This window comes from Jatropha curcas, chromosome 4 (genome assembly GCF_041381405.1).
Source record: "Jatropha curcas cultivar XTBG-Jc1 chromosome 4, XTBG_Jcur_1.0, whole genome shotgun sequence".
Taxonomy (NCBI): domain Eukaryota; kingdom Viridiplantae; phylum Streptophyta; class Magnoliopsida; order Malpighiales; family Euphorbiaceae; genus Jatropha; species Jatropha curcas.
In genome coordinates this window covers 3,011,196-3,029,634 of record NC_143154.1, presented here as the reverse complement: position 1 = coordinate 3,029,634, position 18,439 = coordinate 3,011,196, and positions in this window count along the sequence as shown.

Sequence of the window (18,439 nt, the reverse complement as noted above, 5' to 3'; positions counted from 1 at the left end):
TTCCAAAAATAAATAATATGCATTATCTTTTTTTACCTTTCCACTAATTCACCCTTTTTCAAATATTAATATTATTTTATTATTGCTCTCCCTGCCCTTCCCCTCCTTATCCTCCCTTACCTTTCCATTAATTACCCTTCTCTCAACCCATCCAAACAGAGTGTTAGAGGTGAATTATTAGAAAGGTGATATATTTTCTTTATGTTTGGGAAGAGGTGAAAGAAGGGATGTGAGACTTATTTTTAAATGTAAATTAATTTAAAATTTTCACCCTTTCTCCTGACACTAGACATGATTACGGTTTCAGAATTGTCAGTTTCGATTTCAAAACTACTGGTTCCAGTTATAAAAAAGGTAGAACCAGAACCGAATCATTTTTAAGCAGTTTCTAAGACGGTTTTGAAATCGCTGATTTCGATTTTATTTCTGTTTTGAATAGAAATTAAATAATGTATTTTAAACTTTTTAAAATGCTTTTTTAAGATTTGTAGCTTGCGTGAATAATAAAAGTAAATACTACTCTTGAAAAAAAACTAAACCAATTTAATAAAAATTCTTAAAAGTTACTTTCAAAAACTGTAATAAAATAAAAAAATATGTTGAGAGTTTCTTTTAAAATATGTTTATAACGATTTCGAACTAAAACCACCGATTTTGATTTCAAAAAATGAATAATTAAAACTGAATCTTAAATTCATAGTTTTAATTGTAGTTTAGAACCAAAATCATTGATTACGGTTTAGTGCTGATTTTGACCGATTCGAACCATGGTCATCCCTCTACTTTACATCCCAATTTAGGATATAAGAAAAATTGAAATTTGAGGGATAAGAAAGGGTAAGGCTTACCCTGATTTACCCTTGCCCCTCTTGAATTCACTTCTTTCCAAACAAGTGTACATAAATTGTTTATCCCTCCTCCACCTTAATCTAAACATATTAGAGTTGGACATCAATAGAGAAAAATAATTACAAGTGCATTTCATATATATATACATGCTTGATCAGTCTATGTGTCAGTAATAAGGCCGGAGCTACCTTATGTTTGGAGTATACATATGCATACCTTCAAATGAAAAATAAAATTATAAGGTTAAATTTATAATTTTAAAAAATATCCATACTAAATTTTTAATATTTTAAAATACATAAACCTTAATTGAATATTTCTTTTTCTTATCTGAACACACTCCCTATTTACCTAAGTACATCTTTATGCTTCCACCCTCCAATAAGGGTCATACCATATTCTTTTTTTTCTCATAATATTTTTCTTCTCAACTTAGCCTTCATCTTTTATCTCTCTTTCATTGTGAGTTTATCAATTGTTCCCTTTCGTTTCAATTCATACATTAAGCATATCAATATAATTTTTTTATTATTTTTTAATGATTATCTTTTAATTAGTCATTATATAGAATGATCAATAATGAAAAATTCATATAGGCATCAATAATGATCAACTTGTCACAAGAAATTAATACGTATGTGCAACTTATTATAAAAATAAAGGCTACTTATGACATGATTTTGGTACCTCCATTGAGAAAATGAAAGTTTCATCATAATAATTCTTGGTTTCAGCTTGGAATAATAAACTGTTGGAACAAACATATTTTTTATTTTTACTCATTTGGAGGCTTAACGTGGTAAAAGAATATTATGGACTACATACAGTGACGTACTGACGGGCTTTTATTAATATCTTAATAAGTTAAAAGTAAAAAATGGCAAAATAACTTTTATTGACTAAATTCTTAATGCGTATTTTGTCAAACAATGCAAATAAAATGAGACGGATGGAGTATCATTTTTTATTAACAAAGAACTACAAAAGATTGATTTTATTTTATGATCTAACATATATTTATTTGAATATATATATTTAATTTTCTTACATAATTAGCAATTTGCATATATGCCCTTTAATTAGTAAAAGATTTTGATAATGAAAGGGAAATAAAATTGAATTTGCTATTATCATATATAGTACCTAATACTCTCACACGTCCAACATAATGTTAAATTAATGTAAAATTCTCACTAATTAGAAAAAAATCTCCTATATTTACAAACTAGATTAATTTCATTACGTATCGTACTTGTATTACGAACACTATCACTCTTATTTCTACGTTTGTAAAATTATTTAGAATTTAATAGTAATAAATAGTTTTGAAATGGATACAATTTAAGAATAATTTGTCATTTTAAGTTTAGGTTGAGTAATATCCAACATTTGCTACCTTATCCCAATGATATAACCCAATGACATAAATTATTAATTAAGTTTAGAAATAAGTATTTTCATCGTATTTATTAATAAGCTTTTATTCTAAAAAATTTTAAAAGTACACTAAAAAAAAAAGCTTTTAAAATTTTTATCTATTAAGTTTATTTATTTAAAAAAATTTATTTTATTAATTATTGTTAAGGTTTTATTAAAAATAAGAGATAGCGTATTTTAATAATTATATATATATATATATATATATGTGTGTGTGTGTGTGCGCGCGGTCACTCCATATATAACCCGATAATATATTACAGTTCAAATATTATTCTTTACTTAAAAAAAAAAAAAAAAAAAACAAACAAAGACTTATATTGGTACGAATGAAAGATTAAGAGTTCTTTGCATTTACTAAAATAAGGAATAAATCAAGTGTTAACAATATATATAAATATAAAAGTAATTTCTGACATGTTTAATAATTTCATAGATGTCTTGAATTAGTAAAAGTTTTTGATACTGAAATGGAAATCATAGATTGCCAAAGCACGTACATGTAAACACATATATATAAAATGTGAATTGTTGACCAAATAATTTCATACTAAATATTGTCTGGTAAATCAAAATTTTTTAAAGAGAAATAAATAGTTAAAAATTTAAAAAATAATGAGAAAAGAATTACTAAATTATTAGCCTAAACATTTTTGTATATTAAAAAATAATGAGAAAAGCCTTTTTCTCTGCATAATTTATTTATCCTTTAATTTCTATTTTCGAAAGGTGCATAATTTTATTTTTAATTTGATTGTTTTTGGAAAGGTTTATGTTTACAATTTTTTGGAATTAATTTTTCTGATATATTTATGTACATTTATCTAAATTTAAAAAATTATATATTAATCCGGAAAAAATTTTTCTACATCCGTCACACGATCTGTGTATTTTGATCGAATGGATTAACATGCTTAATTACATTTGAAAGCAATAAAATGTTCAAAAACCATTTATTGCATAATTGAATATTGAACTCATTTACTATTATTGAGCTTACTGAAAGATTTAATTCAATTTATTTATCAACCGCGATTAATAAGTAAGCTCGATTTTTATTGAATAACTTTGTTTAAAGTCAAATTAGAGCGTTAATAATAGGGATGATCACCGTGCGATTCTAATTGGAAACGAACCAATACTGAACTGGTTACAACCGATACTAAATCGTGGTCAACGGTTCTAGTTTTAAAACCGTAACTGAAATCGTGAATTTAAGATTCAGTTTCGGTTCTTTTTTTTTTTTAAACTAAACCAGCGGTTCCGATTTGAAATCAAGAAAAATATATTTTTAAAAGAACTCTCAACTTATTTTTTTTTTATTTTATTATAGTTTTTTAAAATAATTTTAAAGAATTTTTATTCAATTGATTTAATTTTTCAATATTATTATTATTATTATTATTATTTATTCAAACTACAAATTAAAAAAATATATATTAAAAATTTTAAAATATATTATTCAATTTCAAAACCAGAAAAAATCGAAACTGATAATTTTAAAACTGTCTAAAAATTATTTTTAGCGAAGATTTTAAAATTGAACTGATAATTCTAAAACTGTCGTCGTGCCTACTTAATATCTCACAATGAGATCCATGCGAGTGATAATTCTAAAACTGTCGTCACGCCTACTTAATATCTCACAGTGAGATCCGTGCGAGTTGGACTTAACAGGGCCTACACCTCTTTGTCGAAGGAACAAAACAAATCAAAACGACAACCAATTTGCTTTGACTTCTAATTGTGGTTTGAAAGTTTGAATTCGTCCCTTTTTACAACCGTCAGCCTTTTCGGCCGCCCCAATCCTTTGGAGGTTATATGGTGACGTTAATGTATTATCCCAATTATAAACGCTCCACAATTTTTCTTCTCGCTTTTTGCTATTTTCTTTTAAGTGTCTATTCAACGGTGCTAGTTGTTGTAATAGATGTTATCTAATATAATAATTTTTAATTGTTTTAGTAATTATTTATTGTTAGCTATTTATACAGTGATTTAAAATGAAGTATTTAGTAAAAATAGATGTTTGGTTAGCTCTTAGAATTAAAATGATAAAAAAAGGATATTAGAACGTCGACTTAAAATTTTAAATTATGACCATAAAACTGAAAATGGACTAATTAATAAAAATAAGATGATAATATATATATATATATATATATATATATATATATATATAATGTCAAATTATTATAATTAAATAAAGAAGTAAAATTAGTTATAAAAATATAAACAAATAAAAAATTAAAAAAAAAAACATAGAAGTAAAAGTAGTTATCAACAAAGAAAGGAAAGGGAGATGAAAATTGAGAATTTGGAAGTGAGGAAACAGAGGGACTGAGAGAGAAAGAGGGAAAGGGGTGTTTTTGTCTTTTCAATGGAGAGCTTTTAATTGGTTATCTTAAATAGAGGGAGGAGGTAATTAATTTGACAAAACTAAAGGAACTAAATAGTTTTTTCCCTTAATGATTAACCGTGGAAACGCCGCTTTTTTGGACGGAGGGACTTTTTAGTTGGACGGAACCAAAATATAGGGACCTTTTAATTGGTTCTTTAAAATACAGGGAAGAGGTAGTTAATTTAACAAAACTAAAAGGACTAAATAGTACTTTTTCAATTAAAAATTATGAAATTAAATATTTATATAATCCTATAAGAAAATGGAGGAAAAAAAATGGTAGGGAGCTAATTGTTTTGGAGGCAAAAGATGAAACGATTGGATCTTCCAGTAACCAATTGTTTTAAGTTGCTTTGTCTCCTGATTAATATTCCCTTAATTCTATTTATATAGAAAAAGTTAAAATTTCTCCAGAATTAAGGAGATAGTCTTTTATGAATTTTTTCTAATATACCCTTGAAAAGACAATTAAGTAGTCACAAATTTTAATAAAATGATGATAAATGATGAGAGAGAAAATATGGTAAAGGATGAGAGAGACGATGAGCTACTTAAATGAATAGTTTTATTTGCTTAAACTTCCAACAAAACAAAAAGGTGAGCTCCACTACTCATTATGTTCACTGGTTCTTAATTTATGTTGCACATATTTTTCATATATGTGCATTGTCATGTAAAAATGTCTACATATTTTTACTATAAGTGTGAACTAAAAATTTTATGTATATTTGCAATTTTTTAAGTTGTTTATAGGGTAAAGTTACTTATGGGAATCAAATTGCAAGTGTATACAACTATAAGTGAAATATAAATGAGTACAATAATTTTGATTTAAACATTATCGTTTGGAGGGAAATTTCTTTCATTATGGAGTTATTAAGTTGTGTATAAATCTCACTATACGTGCACACTTAGTTATTAAGCATAGGCATAAATTGTGTTTATCATGCAGAATATGCTTGCAACTCCAAAAATATAATTTTTGTGCACATAATGTGAAGAAGTTCTCATTTTCTTAATGCACAGTTCAATCTATTTTGGAATATGAAATGCCGAATCACAATAATGTCTGTAACTTTCTTGAAATTCTTTTAAAGTCAATGTTTAAACTAAAAACCAAAACAAAGGCATATTAAACTTTTTGCTTTGACATTAGTTCCAAAGTTACCATTTTAAGTGATTTTCTCTGTATAAGTAGAAGGCCATAGAATGAAATTTTCTCTATATAAATAGAACAGAGGGAGTAATTTTTTAGCATCTCTAAGATATTTGTTGTTTATTAGTCATAGTTATTAATTTTTTAAATATATTATATTAATTAAAATGAATGATCATATTATTTTGATTATTTTAGATAAATCATATTAATTAAATTAATTAATTGAAATGCATAGTGATATTAATTTGAACCTTTAGATAATCCAAATTAATAAATTAATAGATTAGCTAATTATTTTAATTTAATATTTAGATAAATCAAATTTCAAATTTTATAATTAATAAAATATTATTTATATTTTAAATTAAAATATTTTAACTGACCATGTCTAAGGATATTGTATGATTTATTATTTCTCTAAGGATAATTTAAGAAATCTCATTGTTCCCCTTTCATTCCCACATTTATACATGATATAAATCATTTATTTTTTAATTTTTGTACCTGGCTTGTTATTTTATTTATCATTATGTTTTTATAATTATCATTACTCCCTCTGTTGTGTTATTTTAGAGAAAACAAAAAAGTACAAGAATTAAGGAAGTGGTTAATCAGAAATTTTTGTCTATTCTTTACAATACCCCTAATTAGTCTTAAATATACAACTAATAATGAGGAAGCCAGTTCCCTAATTGAGATACATTTATTAACCAAAATTTTTGAGGATTGCATGCAAGAGTCTCCTCAACTTCAAATTGAAATATTTCAGTACATTACATCATTTTCAAAAATAGGGCACTGGTAAGAAGAAAATATAGCCTCAAACATCACAAACTCACCTTAGTCCAGAAAAATGGTACTCAATTTGTTCGCTAAAACAAAAATCAGTGCCTATATTAGAAAGATGTACTCTCGATTTAAAGCGATTTTTAAAAAGTATGGTGTAATGATACAAATTTGTGACCGTATTTTGAAAACTTTCCAAGAAAATAAAAATTTGTTTGCATTCTAGTAAGGTTTAGTCTCGACTTAAATGCAAGTTTGAAAAAGTACAGTGCAACAATACAAGTTCGTAATCGTACTATGAAAACTTTTCAAAAAAAATAGTCATATTCGTACTCACATGTGTAAAGTTGAACACATTTCTATGGATATAGTTCACAAAAAAATTTCTATAATAACTTTTCAATTTATGACCAGTTTAATGAGGTATAATATTGACACAAAGACTTTTTTTATAAAGGTACAACAATTGAAAATGTGTGGCATATTACTAAGGGTTAATATTCGAATAAAAGGCAATTCTTTAAAAGTAATACAAACTTGTGACTATTTTATGCTGGCCTCCATTAAAAACAGTCATATGCATATTTTATGCATAAATTAATGCACCTTCTTAGAAACTGATAAAAGTTTAGCCAACAAAGTATTATAATTAAGTTTGTTCGAAAAAATTTAAATTTTTACTCAAATTAAAAGTGTAATATAGATGTAAAGATTTTTTGTTTATGAGTAGGGTGTAAGAATTGAAATGTGTGGTCATATTATTAAATTTGGCCAGTGTATGTATTCTTATTTGTGCTCAAATCCGTAAAGTTGAGCAATCTTTACCAACCCGCTTATAAACATAGTCGTTACTCATACTTTAGAAACAGAAGATCGTTAATAGCCCAACCTACTTTATGCCTGCCATTATACTCGTTAATTAAGAAAAAAAAAATAATAGAGGTTATTCAAAGGTAATTTAGACTTTCTCTTTTGGCATCATTTCTAAAATTTACATTTAGAATAAAATTCTCTTTGTGAAATAAGTACCCTAAATAGAAATTTTCTCTAAAGTATGAGTTTTTTTTATTTTTTATTTTGGTACAAAAAGGTAACAAAACTCGTAAACTACAAATAGCACCACAATAAAACCATGTAACAATTTTAAAGTCTTAGTAGGATGATCCAAAATATGTGTGTCAAATGGGGAAAACTAGCAAGGTTAGTTAAATAATGTGTATTGAAATTTACTTCATGATAAATATACTCTGCCTAAGCATTTCCAACTCAGAGCTAAATTATTAACATTGAAGGCGATATATTTAATCTTTAAGATTAAGATTTATAAAAATATACTTAATCTTTAAGATTAAGATTTATAAAAATATTATAATCCTTGCATTATATTATAATCTATACAATATACCTTAATTTAATATAATTAATTGAGGTATTATGAGTCTATTCGGCAATTTTAGTGGTTCTAGTAGATGTTAGCTGTTGTAGTAGCTGTCAGCTGTTTTACTAGTTGTTAGCGGTTAAATATTAGCTGTTAGTAGTTGGTTGTTGATATAACAGTTTAAAATAGAAGTGTCCAGTAAAAATAAATGTTTGATTAGTTGTTTAATATAAAAAGATAAAAAGGGTAAGGTCATAGAAAATAAGACAAATACAAGTGATGACATTATAAAAAATTTATAAAACGCTAAACGTTAGGATAAATATGACGTTACCGAAAATAATTAATTAAAATAGTGTTTTAACCAATCAAAACACTGAACATTACATCAAACACTCTTGCCGAACAGAGCCTATATGTAATATGTTGTAAAACGTAAATGTTTAAAAGTCAAATTACTCCATATTCTAATTTTCTCCATAAGGTTTGTACATAGATAATTATATGTTAGTTTGACATTATGGTTAGGGTACTTTGCAATATTTTAGATTTAGCAAATCATAGTTTGAAAAAAGTTTTATTTTTAATATTTCTTGTAGAAAATAGTTCAATTTTTTAAACGAGTAAAAAAAATAAAATAAAAAGAAGTTCTTAAAGTACCTCCCTACTCAATCTTAAATAAATAAAGCTTAGGTAAATTCTTTTGGATAGCTTGAAAATTAATGGCTTTTAATTTGAACTTTCAGTTCTTTTGCCCTAACTTGTGACATCCTACTGAGTCGAGTCTTAGCATAGAGTTGAGTAGTCGAGTTGAGTCGAGTTGAACCAAACCCGGTTGGGGTAGAATGGGTTATTAAGTGGAGTTACTTGAGTGAGAGAAAAAGATCAAGCATGTGGGTGAGGACTTATTTGCATTAAAAGATTGAGCTTGGGTATTAAGTTGTAGCCTGTTTACAATTGAGGTACCAGTTAGGAAGTTTTACATAAAATCCCTTGATTTTTGATGGCCTACCCGTAATACTCATTTTCACTTTCCCATTTGTCATCTTTATCTTCATCTTCTTCATTTTCTTCCTTTCCTATTCCACCTTCCTTTCAATTTTCATGGTAGTTAAGCCTTAACTTCAATTTTTCTTCTATCCAAGTAAGTAAACCTTCTTGAAGTTCATAATTGAATCATTTGGTGCTATTATTTTAGAATTCATAAGAATTCTTATTTATAGGTGAAGGGAGTTCAAAGAGTGTAGAGAAAAGAAGCTAAAGAGGAGCTCAAGCTTTTGGAGTAAAGGTTTGATATCTCTTGTTATTTTTCATTTTCTTTGTATGAGATTTGTGTGGTGTGTTGCTAGTGAGACTATATTGCTTCATGTTGAGTGGGAGGACTGGTAATGGTGAGAAACAGGGGAGAACAGGGGAGGTATTGAATAAATGAAGTGAATATTGAGTTTATGTTGAAACAGGTTTTGCTGAAAATTTTACCAGTAACTTCATCTTGATTTTGACCCCATTTAATGATGGAATTAGGAAGTGTCATAGAAGAGTTATTTGTTCCTCTATGTGTTAGCTTTACATGGGTTTTTGAATCATTCAAATTGGAGTTGTATATTGAGAGATATGACCAAAAGAGTACAGACAGTGCAGGTTGGAAGCGCACGCGCGAATTGCATGACGAGTTCGCGTTGCCTTCTCGCGCTCGCGAATTTGAACTACGCGCTCGCGACTTTCACCTGAAACTCTCTAACTCTCATTTGGCACATCTCGCGCTCGCGACTTTGAAGTGCGCGCTCGCATACTTGGCCCTTGGCCTGTAAGCGCTCGCGACCTTCATCGCGCGATCGCGAAATTGGCCTGGGAACTCACTGTCTCTCATTTGGCACTTCTCGCACTCGCGACTTTCAAGTACGCGCTCGCGACTTGTGCCCGATAACTCACTGTCTCTCATCTAGTGCATTACGCGCTCGCGACCTTGCAAGGCACGCTCGCGACTTGTGTTTTCATGCATTTTTGGACTTCTTTTTCAATGCAATTGTATTGCTTTGCTTCACTTATATGCCTCCAATCATTTTAACATCAAATACAACATTAAAACATGTATCAAAACAACATTCAAGCATGCAAATGATGTGAAATCAAATATACATTATGAATTATGAAGTTATGAACTATGAATATGATGTTGTGTTATATTATTGACATACCAACATTATGCTCCATTGAGGTTAGGTAGAAACCATGTAGATAAGGCTATGTCGAGACATAGGATAGCAGATCTGCACCTCATACAGTTTGATACTCCGGCTACAGGCCGTTGAGTGGATATGATTATATATGGGCCATAGCAGCCAAGCATACAGTATTCATCCAGTTTCATACAGTTTTTCTTATCACTTCGGTTTCACTATAACCTTATGGAGCCATACAGATATCTTGACATAACATTTCATGAATTATACAGTATATTATAAACAGTACAAAAGATAATTAAGGTATCATGAATCATGATGTGTGTGCTTATATGCGCCATATGTGTTTACATGGTTCTTTCTATATATGTATGTGCTTAATTGTTTCTTTATATGTTGAGATATCCACTGAGCTTTATTTGCTCAGCGAGTTATCTGTTTAACTCGCAGGTTTTGAGATTGGACCGTAGAGAGTCAGCTTACAACTGCTGCAGTTCATCTGTAGAAGACTCAGTCTTCAGGGTAGCTACTCATTTTAATATGTATCTTTGTCTACCCTTTTTATGGCATGTACAGGGCACTCAGTTGGGCCCATTTCATCTTGTAAACTAGTATCATGTTTTGTAAATAGAAATTACATTATTTTTGTATACAACATCAGCATGCTATTATATTCAATATACATTATGACTTCAGCATGTCAGACCATACAGTCAACCAGTTTATAGCGTCTTGGTCCGGTTCATTCGGGTTTACGGGTGGACCGGGAAGGGGTTTTACATAACTAACGATGTTTGGCATCACCATTTGGAATTAGACATCATAACTTTAACGTTTTTCCTTTATAGATGATAAAATATGGATGATGATTATGGAGATAAAATTGGGACTATCACATAACAATTACGAAAAATAAGAAAAAAAGAAGTTGAATAAGCAGCAGTATTTGAATCTTCTTTTTCATCATTTAAAGTTATGAAAATACCAACTACCAGACCAATCAACAGGCGGTTGGATCAATAGAAATGGACTGTATCTCCAAATTTTACTTATAAGATTAAGGATTTAAAACTTAAAATCACCGTATTAAGAGGGTATGCTAGCCGATAAAGCAAAGTGCATTTTAAAAATAAGAAGATGAAAATTATAATTTTAGTGATATTTTAATATACTTGAATGCAACCGCCGAGTTTCGATTTTTTAAACCTTAAAATTTTTTTTTTCTTCGGTCCTCCTTAATTGTTGAAAAAAATTTTCATTCCCCTTTCCAAAATTTAAACCCTAGTTCTGCCATAGCTTGGATGCACTTTCAATGGAGGTGATATTTATAGTTTGTATAACAAATTTCATGTGCATGAAACGTAGCTAGCCATTAAATATGGTCAAGATACTTAAAGCACACATTTTAAATGGGTCTATTAAATTTTAGTTTGCTTCAACTTCATGTATTTTGTTTTCTAATCTATTTATTTTAAACTTAATGATTTGATAATTTGGTTTTACCAACCCTCTAATTTGTCCTAATTAATATCTAAATGATAAATCAAGAAATTTAAAAGGATTTTGATATGTGAACAAAAAATAGGTTGGTCATTGAATTAGAAAGATTTTTGCACCACATGTATCATGTATTAGACAATTTTCATTGTCCCATTCATCTAGAAGTTGGAATAACTTTGTCCCTTTCTTCTATAATGTCCCATTACCCTTTTATAAGTAATTATTTTTTTTACTTTATATTGCAATATTTTACTATTTGCATTGTCTATGAAATCTCGTGGCCATTATATCTTTACATATTCAAAGTATCACATTATATTGTATATTATTTCTTTACAATTTTTCTTTGTATTATAGTGTTATAATTAGAATTTGGACAATGTTAAAGTCTAATGTTATGTTTAATTAACAATAATAAAATATAATATAATATAATTAAAATTTTCTTTTATAAACGGGAGGCCCAATGGAACGTTGTGTCCTATACAACAGGAGTAGTCCTCCCCTTTGAATAATATTCACCAAAGAGATGATAAAATTTGTGGTGGAGAAGGGTCGAATCCAAGACCTCTCACTCCCTATATTTTCTATAAGAAGTAGAAAAATCAACCATACCAGACCTGATTGATATATAATTAAATTTATTTATAATGTAAAATCAATATCATTGATTACATCACGTAAAAAAAAAAAAAAAATCATTGATTACATATTATATCATGTTTTATTGGAGTTCATCATATGTAACCTAAGTATCAAAGTTTGAGAAATTAATAGATTATAAAAAAGTCTTAGAGTTTTTATCAATAAGTAGTTTAATTAACAAACGTAAATTGTTTGACCATATGAACTTTGTTTAGGAATCCAAATTTAACATGACCGCTATTGAGAGTATTTTTCCTTAATATCATTTTCGGTTTGAACGTAGAAACACCTCTACCAAAAGAAAAAACAGTCTCTTAAATCTTTTCGCTCTCATGTAAAATAAAAAGGCTTTAGGTTCCGTTTATTTTTATAAATAACTTGCAGAAAAATATTTTTCACAATTTTCAGTCATTTGAAGCATTCAGAAAAATAAGTCAACGGAAAATATTTTTTTGTCAAATGAAAATTAAATACTTTTAAGAAAAATGACTTCCTATTTTTAAGAGAATAAAACATTTTTCTTATATTGACAAATTTATTATAACTCTATAAATCAATATTTTTTTCAATTTGCGGTAGTCACTGCCATCCAGTCACCATTTATTACTAGTCACCACCATTGATTATTGGTAACTTTCATAATTTACCTTTTTTTTTTTTTTTGCATTCTTCTCATATTTTTAAAATATTAAATTTCTATTATTTTAATATTTTCATAGTTTTATGAGTTAAAAATTTTAATATTTTTAACTAATTTTTAATATTACAACTAAATAATGACAAATAAATCATTTAAAAAATATTTTATAAAAATATTTTTTTAAAAGTAATTTATTTTTCAGAAACAAAGAAGTTTTTTTTTTTTTTATGAAAAACTATTCATAAAAATGGATTTCACATCAACATTTTAATTAGCAATCAAAAAGGCAAAAATTGTATCATTCAAAAGAAAAAGTAAGATTGACAAAACGCAGTTGAAAAGGAGGAATTTTTTTAGTTGAAAATTTTGACTGCAACCAACCTGATTATTGTGTACTTCACTTAATTATAGACTGTGGACAAATTCTATTTTAGTTCCATTTTTTCTTCTATTTCATACCTCAAATTGAAATTCTCTCACTCTCTTTAACACCGACAATGATTGATCCATTAGAGCCACGATCAGCTTCTGACATGACGTGGCAACTTCTAAGCAGTTCAATAGCTCATGTGGTCCAATAAGTTTTCAGTTCTTATCTTTTTGTTTTTCCTGTTTTTAACAATTGTTTAAGCAACTTCGTTTCCTCATCATGATATTTTGGTTTGTTTTTGCATATTTCATGGAATTTAGTTGTTTATGTAATCAAGTTTAAGTACTTTAATGCAATCAAGTTTGATATCATAACCTTATTTAGAGGTTATAATTATAATTTGTTCCGGGATTTGCATAAATAATATCAATCCAACCGAAAAAAGTGATCCGTAATAACTTATAGAGTTCAATTTTAAATTAACTTAAAAATTACTATAAAATTCGAAATACATCACTTGCAAACCTATTTCATTGAATCCAAATTAAAACCTTCATAATCTAAACTTGAATTGAGTTTATTTAATAAAAGTTCATTTTATGTTTTTTTTTTATTCTTCTTTAGTTGGCGGGTTTTTTTTTTTTTTTTTTTTTTGTCTATGTCTACCGTTTTCTTTATTTTATTTATTTATTTTAATAATTTTTAAACATTTGGAACAAAATTTTATTTTAATTTGTTAAATATATAAAATAGTTGATAGATCTTGAGTGTTTTTGATACTCTTTTAGTAGGGTTATTAATTTCTCTCATTTCATGGTGTTATTCCTCATTATTGAGAAGTTTTTTATATGGATCTTTTATTTCTTTAGCAGTTTGAAATACAAGACGGATTGTTGGTTGTTTGTGGTTACAGACTTTAGATTTTGAATTATTAAGTTTTGAAAAAAAAAATCATTTTATATAGATTTTTTTTTTTTGAAAAAATGAAACCAACAATTTTTAATAGCCCAATGAATCTCCAAAAATTAGAATGAGAAAGCATTTATGGAAGTAATTTTCACAATTTAATTATTGAATGTAACGCTATAAAGGAGACTTCCACAGTGAACTATATGTGTAGGCAAACTTAAGGTAAGTTGTTCGATGTTTAGAATTGTTAGTGAAAGGACTTTACTTAAATATTACCATTACTCAAATGTAGAAATATGTGTATAAATAATAATAATAATAATAATAATAATAATAAGAGATGATCTAACGGGTTGTGGCTTAGTTAGCAACGCAAGCTGAGTATATAAGAAAAGCTCTCGGATTCGATCTCCACTAAATATATCTGAAGGGAGGGGCGAAAGATTTTAACTGTGATTACGAACCGGTTTAGACGGTCTTCAGTCTTTGATAATAAATCTAGATACCAGTGGTCTAGATAAAAAAAGATAAAAAGAGATGAAAATATCAAGAAAAAGCAAGAGACAAAAACATAATAATTATTATATGTAATAAGAAACAGCTTGGAAAACTAGCAATCTAATAATGACGTTATAGTGATGCTAAAGCACGCTATCTTGATAGAGATGGCAAATTGACTCCATTCGCAAACTGTCTTGATTTCATTCATTCATATTTGATTCGTAATTGGCCAGAATTTACAAATACAACTTAACGAGAGTTAGATATTCTTTTTTAATTTAAAAATCAAATCCAACCAAACTGTGTGATTCAATTTGATCTAATCTAGTTTAATACTGCAAATAATACATTTCATATGTTAATTTAATTTCTAAATTTATTAACTTCACGTTATATATTTATGTTGTTCTACCAAGAAAACTATTCATATGAAAACTTTATGTTTAGAACATTTTTTTTTTCTTTGAAATACTTGTCTTTAAACTTATAATCTCTGACACAAACTTAATCCAAAATCATGTTGCAAGATATTGTCTGCTTTTAATCAAGTTCAATTCCACTTCGTCCTTATGCGTACGATTTTATTTTTAAAAGTGATGATTCTTCACCTTCAAAAAACCTTTACAAATTTAAAATGTGTTAACTCACCTCATCCCTTATCCATCTCTTCTCTTGAACTTATCTATTGTGGGATTCACCTAAAAGGAAGCTAACATCTCAAGCTAACAACTCATCTCATGCGGATGTTACAAAAATTATCAGACATAACTCCAGTTGATCCAAACCTTAAATAATTTGAATCTAAAGTGACCAAACATAAATCTATCTAACTTAATTCATATGCAACTTCTAGATCTTGATAATCTTTTATTGTTTACTTTTATCTTTCTAAATTTTAAGAAAATTAAAAAATTTATATCATGAAAATTAAGTATAAATTGAACTTAGTTCAATTTCTTATGTTTAATGACAAATATAACACTACATATAGACATAATCTGATAATAAATATAAACATCATTTGAATATAAATTCAGATTCGATTTCCCGCTTACTTAATAAACAATAATAAATCTAATTATTTGAAGTGCACACAAAATTATTATGCCAGGGAAAGATGATGAAAAATATATTATATTGGATGAATGAAGAATTATGATCTAATTAGGTAAATATTAAAATGGATGAAGGTGGAATGAAACCTTCAATGGTTCCAATGTCTAACCACAGACAGTGACTGGGGATAAGAATAAGGTCACGCATCAAAATCTCTCACTTTTCAATCCTCTTAAACCATTACTAATTTTACACTTTATTCAAAATATAATAAGTGTACTGCCAGATCTAATGCGTTAATTAAAGCAAAATTAATAAAATAGAAAATATAATATTAAATGGTCTAGGGTTAAATTTAAAAAAATTTCAAATTAAAACCACTGAACCAATTGCTTGAAAAAATGGCAAAAACGGAATTAATGGTTATCCTTTCAATTTTTTTTTTTTTATATACATGGAAGGTCCAATAAACCAGAATAATATTGCAAGCTATACAACAGAGAGTATACCTCCATTTTGAATAACATTTGCTAAATGATAATAATTTTTATAATGCAGAAGATTCAAATTCGAGATTTCTCACTATCTACATTTTCTATAAAATATAAGAATATCAACTAAATCACTCATGATTGTCATCTTTTTGAATATTTTAATATTTTTATTGGATAATGTACGGTTCATGCACATTTGTTTCTTAACTTACAAAGAGATCACATGGGGCTAAACAGTGTAACTATAAGCAACATATCGGAGTACTGTACTTTTATATATAATTCTCAGCGTATTGGTATATTAATTAAGCTCCCGGAAGATTGAAATGTTAAGCTCCCGGCAGATTGAAATGTGAAGTAATATATTTTAGACTTAGAGAAGAAGCTTCAAGTTAGGGCATTTAATGCAAATTAATTTATCTCTTGAATCTAGATTATTTAATAATTTAACTCTAATTCCCTTGTCAAGTTGGAATAAATCCAAATTGCAACTTATTGAATCTTAAAATCTCAGCTTCAATCATTAGATTAAAGTGTACTTTACAAATAATTTTATTTTAAAAAAGCATCTTTTTTTGCATTTTTTTTAATATATTGCCAATGAAATACTTCATCTTTGCTTTTTTTTTTTTTTAAAAAAAAAAAAAAAAACAAAAACAGTTTAATTACATGTTTTGTAGAAACAAATGTCTGTTTCAAATTCTTTGGCTTGTTTCTGAATTTAATTATTACAAACTCAACCTTATATTTTAAAACGAGTTCATGAATAATAATTGCACAGTATATTAATAAAAATTTTAAAATATAACTATTAATAATTCTCGTGGTCATTCAACAGTTGAAAATAAATAAAAAATCTCTGAATTACTATCTAAAAAATCAAAGCTATTTTCTTTATTTATTTTTCTTTTTTGTATTACTACTATGAATATCCCTTTTTTTTTTTTTTACAACCCTCCCATGAATATTTTTCTATAAATCGAACTTCTGATCTCGCAGAAATCATCTAGTCCACTAAATTTAAATTTGTTACTCATAAATAAATTCTTTTCTTTATTACTGGAAGGATAAGGAAAAGGAAATTGAGTAAAGAAGCATTCTCATTTTTCATATAAAACGTATAATCCAAGAAGAATACATGCATCTTGACTTTATTATTTTAATAATTATTGTTAATTGAAAAATAGTAAAATTTACCAAATAAATGGGAAACCTAATTGTATAGATGTATTGATAAGTCGCATATATATAGCGTGGACTTCTTGTCATTTTATGAGGATTGAGTGTGAATAGTAACTATTTGAAAACAAACCAATCTTGAACTCCTTATAAAGATCTTTACATTTCCATTTGAAATTAGAGAAACTATAACACATCAAATTAATGCTCACCTTGAAATTTAAGACCAAAATGTGTTTACTATATATATATATATATATATATATATATGGGTGAGCAAACTTTGAGAAAAACCAAAAACCGAACCGAACCTAATTCTCTCGGTTTCTGATTCGGTTATCCGGTTTAAAACCTTTGATAACTTTCATTTTTTGGTTTTTGGATCGATTATTTCAAAATATTTATTTTCTGAGTAAAACTGAACCGTTTGATTGAATTAATATCTATCAAACTGAACCGACCAATTTGGTTCGATTTCAAATAAAATGCATTTTCGATTTTCAATTTCTACGGTTCAATTTGAAACTGAACTGCCCATTTGCACATCCCTAATTGATTTAGTCATAGGCTTCATTTGAAAAAGTCTTATAAGTCTGTTTTAAATTTAGATTACTTCTTAGTTAATATCAATGATCTAATTAGATTATGAATGCTACAATAACTTCGATCCATCAAGTTAGGATTTGAATTAATAGCTAGCTAATAATATGTTTCTTCCCTTTCTTATACGGTGATTATGCGATTTATTTATCTTATAATACAAGTGATTGAAAATCAATTACTTGATAAATTATTTGATTTTGACAATAATTTCATTAGTATTAATATTAAATCAAAACTCGATATCTCATATACTTAAAATTGTTTTCAAAAAATAAATATACTTAAAATTAAATATTGTTTCTGAGGATTGACTTATTCAATATACAATTCAATTGGACATGTCCTCTCT